Source organism: Dipodomys ordii, unplaced genomic scaffold (assembly GCF_000151885.1).
Source record: "Dipodomys ordii isolate 6190 unplaced genomic scaffold, Dord_2.0 Scaffold2, whole genome shotgun sequence".
Classification (NCBI taxonomy): domain Eukaryota; kingdom Metazoa; phylum Chordata; class Mammalia; order Rodentia; family Heteromyidae; genus Dipodomys; species Dipodomys ordii.
The window spans coordinates 17,814,816-17,821,201 of NW_012267218.1; the positions used below are offsets into that span (position 1 = coordinate 17,814,816).

At 36.3% G+C, this 6,386-nt stretch overlaps 1 protein-coding gene across 1 annotated transcript in view; it reads left to right on the forward strand.

Annotated features, from left to right (window-relative positions):
* Positions 1-6,386, forward strand: part of Cep128 (centrosomal protein 128kDa) — a 294,901-nt gene that overhangs the window by 4,271 nt on the left and 284,244 nt on the right. The gene's annotated exons all lie outside the window — the stretch shown is intronic.

Genomic DNA, 6,386 nt, shown 5'->3' on the forward strand with positions numbered 1-6,386 from the left:
CTGTCAATTTTGTTAAGTTTTTCGAAGAACCAACTCTTTGTTTTGTTGATTCTTTCTATAGTTTTTTGTATTCTAATTCATTTAATTCTGATTTAATTTTAATTATTTCTTTCTGTCTACTGGATTGGGGTTTATCTTGCTGCTCTTTTTCAAGGAAGTTTAGATGTGTCATTTATTTATTTTTTTTAAAATGCTGTTTTGGGCAGACAGCACAGAGGGAAGATGGAAACTTGCACAGTTGGCACAGAGAAATTTTGTCATGCCTACAATTCATTTCATGGTTTGAAGGTGTTAGAAAGGAAAAGTGTGTGCCACACTAGTCTATGTCTTCTGAGCATACCTATTCTTTGCCATTGTGTTAATCACTGGTCACTCTGAACTGACTCTTAACAGCTGATTTTGATTGGCTTTCCCACAATACTTTCTTTGTTGAAATGGCTCATAGATCTATATCCAGCAACCACATTTCTTTTAGATGAATATCTGCAAACTCCTAACAAACTCTTAAAAGCAGTAAAAAAGGAATTGAAAATATTTCTGCCCACAGCTTTTTCCTGCAACCAGAAGTATTTATGTGTTTTCAATACCAAGTGTGGGAAGAACGGGAGTAGCATAAATGTTTGTAAAGAGGCTTGGAGTGGCTTAGATATTAATTACATTCAGAGATAATTTCATTACCTGGCTTAGTTTACCGCTGATAGACACGTGCAGGGACATTATTTTTAAGTAAATTTGTGGCATAATTCACATTGCAGCCAGCTCAAGATGGGTGACCAGGCATAGGCAGAAAATATGGGTAAGGAATATGCTGCCTGGGAACTGGGAAATCAAGAGGTAACTTGGGCTTTCAGACAAGACTAGAAGCATTTCTGTGATCTGTGATAGGCTTTAACCTGTATGTAGGGAAAGTGAGTTAATTCTTATATTTTTAAATTAAAAAAATTAAAGTTGTAGGTATGTTTTATCCCCTTGTTTCATTTGTCTGTAGGTTGTTTGGGGAAAGTGTAGGGGCAAGCAAAGATCTTCTACTTTACTAGAACTTTTGCCCTGAACCTAATGAAGAAATGATAGGAGGAAGGCATATGTGTCTAAGAAGAGTTCTGAGCTCAGAGGAGAGCTACATGGAGTTTTGGGGGTGTGCTTTGTAAGTATACTTTCTCCCTGAGTTTCTTTTTTGGGATAACAGTTTGTTGTATACTTACAGGGGAGAGGGCCTTGTCAATATATATGTATTATTTTTGGGGGGGGGCAAGAAGCTGCTTTCTAATATGTAGTGTAAAGGTAATGATGGATGGTTGTGTATTTAATGTTATAAAAATTCAGATAAGTGGAGATATGTTTATTGTGTTAGCAAAAGCAACTGTTTCTCTTAGACAAGTGTTTGAGAACTTATTTTATCTCAGGCACTGCATTAGGCACCCTCTCTGGACATTATATAGAATTTTTTAATGCTTATCTTTATTTTGCAAGACAAGCAGTTGAGGCTCAGATAGGCAATGTGGCTTGCTTGCAATTCTGGAGCCAGAGTGTCTTTATTTCCAAGTCTGATGTCAAGTACCAGATGCCTCAACTACAAAGTAGCCTCTTTGCTGTCCATAATTGTTCTCTAAAGGAATATGATTTACACTCAGCCTTAGATGATCTGTGCAGCACTCTTTATGGTTATTCATTACTTTAAATGTTCCAAGGACTTTTATAGTGTTTAAAAATAATGGTCCTTGAATATTCAGGTCAGATATAGTTATAATTTGGAGTTTCCAAAAAACGAGCATGTTCTTCATGAATTGTTATTAGTCACCAAAAGTATAGTATTAAAAACTTCAATTTAGTAACAGATTTAAAATTCTGGACATTTCATATTGCATTTTGACAGATAAAAAGCATTTTGACATACAGAGGAGACACAGTGGGGCCTTGTAATGATTCTGTATCTAAGCTCTCTGGTGTATATTGTTTAGATTACAGAGTTGGAGTTGTCTGTAGGTTAATATGTTTCAGAAGTTCTTACCTGTATAATTTGACAAATTATAAAAATGCTTTGGATCTTTTTGGATAAATCCTTTTATTAAAATCTCTGTAGTCACTGGGTTAATTCTAATATAGTCATACTATTTTATATTTTTTCTTTCTTGTAACAATGTATTGTTACAGGTCAGCATTTATTCTTTCTGTCTATGTGTCTCTCTTTTGAGACAGTGCCTTTATATCTTGCCCAGGCTGGCCTTGAGCGCCTGATCCCCCTCTCTCAACATTCCCACACCAGCATTCAGGGGTTCTACTTTTTCTCTTTTAGCTTCTACATAGTAGTCTAATGATTAAATACTTTTAATATGTCCCTGATCAGTGGATTTACATGTATCTTACTGAAAATTACGAATAATTATATAATGTAGGAATTCTATAATTATTGTAATACATGTATGCATATGTTATATACATATGTCTTTTGTTGTAAGATAATGTTCATATACATTTAGTTTCAGTCAAAAGATATATATTTTCCAAATTATTCTCCAGAAAAGTTGTTAAAGCTTATTTGCTACAGCAGGGTGTGCTCTTGTCAACTCTGAAGGTGAGGGCTGTTGCTCATCTGTATGAAACAAAGGCATTTTTAAAAATTACTTTTAATATCCAGTTCTTTAGTGAAATAAAACATATTTGGACATTTGTTAGGGCCATTTATGTTCTGTGAATCACTTGTTTTTATATCCTTTGTGCCTTTTGCTACCTAAATATTATTTTGGTGTATTTTTTAAATAGCTGATTAATCCTTTGGTTCTGGTTTAGGCTTATATTTTTCTAAGTTTGCCCTTTATTTTGAAACCTTGTTTCTGGTGTGTTCTCATGATGTTTAAGAAAGACTGTAAGAGACTTATAGGCCTTTATTGGATGCATGTATGTCTCTGAGTTTAATATGACCCTAGCATAGCATTGCTGGTGTTTGGTGCTTTTGGGATATGGATGCATTTGGGTTTACAAGAATCCATTTAACTGATGACCATTTAGAATCTCTCCTGTGCATAGGGTTCTCCTGAATAAATGAAGGATTGGATGGCAGTTGTGAATGAATGAGTAAATGGATGAGTGAAAAAAAGGTAGGCCTGAACTAGGTTCTTGAGGATGAAGTATGACATTCAGAACAATGAGTATTAATTTAAGTGATAGTCAATTTATAGATTGTAGACAGGAGAAAAAGCATGATGGTGGGAAAGGACGAGCTTTTATTTATTTATTTTATACATATATTTATATATTTTGGTAAAGATACTGTACAGAGGGGTTACAGTTATATGAGTACTCAGGTAATGAGTACATTTCCTATTGGGCATTGTTACCCCCTCCTTTGTTTATCTCCTACCCTCCCTTCTCTCCTCACCTCCCCAGCTTCTCCCTTCCCGCACCTGAAGTTGTAAATTTTGTTTTTAACATAGTGTCTTGTACATTTCATTGTTACAATGGGTCAAACCTATATCCTTATTTTTGTTTTTTCCCTTCCCCTTCCCAAATTAGAAAAATGTATATTCAAGATGCAGGGCATCAGAATCAAATACAGTGAAAACAGGGGTTATACTGTGGGGGAGGAACATACCAAAGAAACAAAAAAATTGCATAGTACATTATAAATTGTAAATACATTAAAAACAATAACAAGCAAGAAAAAAACACTTGTCCCTATCTTGGGGTTCATTTCGCTTAACATCTTCTTATATGGTCATGTGTAGCTTTTGACCTTTTCTGCTTGTCCTAGACATATACTAGTTATTGCAAATAAGGGAAACCATGGGACCTATGTGTCTTTGGGTCTGGCTTACTTCACGTAATACAATTTTTTCCAAGTCTTTCCATTTCCTAACAAATGGGGCAATGTCATTCTTTTTGATGGAGGTGTAGAATTCCATTGTATAAATATACCATATATCCTTGATCCATTCATCTACTGAGGAGCATCTGGATTGGTTCCATATCTTAGCTATGGTAAATAATGCTGCAATAAACATGGTTGTGCTGGTAGCTTTAGTGTGGTCTTGTTTGTGAACATTTGGGTAGATGCCCAAAAATGGGATTGCTGGGTCATAGGGAAGCTCTATGTGGAGTCTTTTGAGGAACCTCCATACTGCTTTCCAAAGTGGTTGAACAAGTTTACACTTACACTAACAATGTAGTCGGGTAAGGATGATCTTTTAAATGGGGGAAAAAAAAAGAGGATTTGTCTAAGAGCAGCAATTGGATTGAAACAATCCAGAGAATGGACCTAGATGATAAAGAGCTTAGGTGATCTGGAGTTCAGAGCTTTGTAGCAGCACACCTGAGTAAACCCCTGAAGTTTGCTTCAGTTATTAATTTTTAATACATTACAGTGAAATTGTAGTATTGCCTTGTTAGGCATTGTTAACATTACTTGGTGAAGCAATTCATGTTTGAAAACTTAAGTAATTACTTTTTGGCTGTTTGTTGAAATTTTTCTTTAGCAGTTACTTAGTTGGTATTTGTTATTTTTAAAGCTTTGTACTTTGAAATTTGTTTCTGGATGAACCAGAATAATAAAAAAAATTAGTAGTAAACTCATTAAAAAACTTTCTGAGGGAAAAGGGGATGACTCAATATTAGAACAGATACCAAGCTCCCAGTGACATGCCAGGAGCATGCTCTGATTGGTTTGTGCTTGGATAACAGAATACCAGAGAGTGAGTGATTTGTAAAGGAAAGAAGTTTATCTGATTTTGATGGCTACTAACAGCATTAGGCCATTGTCTGTAAGGACCATCCCTCCCCCCCACCCTCAGCTCTGTCAATGCCCGCCAGATAGCATCGTGTGGTGGGAAAGGTGAGAGGGAAGTCATATGGTGAGAAAGGAAGCAAGAGTGAGCTAAAAACAGAGAATGAACTAAAAGGCTGGTTGGCTTTATTACAGTCCACTCTTGGATGACTAATCTTGTCCCAAACAGATTCAACCTACTCTTTTTTTTTTTTTTTTTTTGGGTCCGGTCATGGGGCCTGAACTCTGGGTTTGGGCGCTGTCCCTCAGCTCTTCAGCTCAAGGCTAGCGCTCTACCACTTGAGCCACACCGCCACTTCCGGCTTTTTTCTTTTTGCTAATGTGTTGCTGAGGAATCAAACCCAGGGCCTGATGCATGCAAGGCAAGCGCTGTACCACTGAGCCACTTTCCCAGCCCCTCAACCTACTCTTGAGTCTGTTACACAGGCTGTGATGGTAGTGAACTCATCACCTCTTAAAGGTTCTACCACCTCTAATATTGGCTTATTGAGACCAATCTTAACACTTTGAATGTGGATGATGTAGGAACAGATTTCTTTCTGAAAGAGGTTGTAACTGTTCTTAATATTGGTTATTTTCAGACATCTTCAAATAGTAGAGGAGTAGAAAGATTTATGACAGATTTACTTATTTAACACTGCATTATTTCACATTATATGAACTCTTTAAAGTAAACAAGTACATTAGGAATTTTCTTCAGTGCACTTTTGGAGAGAGGAAGAGAGGAATGGATCATGAGAAATAAGAGGAAGGACAGAAAATACATTTTGGTGATTTTGAAATCTGTTTGGGATTTATGTGATTCCTTTGTGTCTAAGAATGAAATGGAGAAGGCCTTGCCTTAGAGATATAGGACTTGTGTATATTTAAGTTTTTAGCTATCTCAAAGGAAAATAACAAGTCCTTTAAGAAATATAAAATATATGAAACTATCATAAGATCTTTTCTACCTCAAGCATGCCTTTTACCCAGTAAATACTAACATTAATTTCCAAAGCTTGATATTATTTGTAAGTATTATATCCATCTATATAATCCTATAACCACAAATATTCCTTTAGCTGTGCTTTCCCAAAGAGAGTCAGGTTGAGAGTAAATATCAACTAGTTGTTTTAAACCAAAGCCAAATGGTTTTTCAGTATGATTTAACATATTTATGTATCAGTATCTAAGTCTTTCAGCTAGCCTTTGTTCTATAATGAAACCTTGAAGATAAATAGCAAGAAATGTTTAATGCTTATATAATAGATCAGTTAAGCTGTCTGCTTATCATGCCCAGACTTGTTTGTTTGGGGTCAGCTGACTAGACTGCTCATATAAGCTGGAAGACACAGGGACATCCATGTATTCCATAATTTCTCATCCTAGCTGGAGCACGTGATATGTAGGAAGTTTGGCACAGTGCATAGTTCCATTTCAACCTCATTTTGTGCCATACCAGTTAAAATCCTACTGAGCAAAGCAGGTCAGGAAGCTGAACCCTGAGAAGGACCTGGTGGGAGGGCAGTACATTCAGGAAGGCCCACTTCCCTCCCATCAAGAACTCTGACTTATTTACTTTTATCATTGTTCCCTCCCCTCCCCTCCCCTCCCCTCCCCTCCCCTCCCC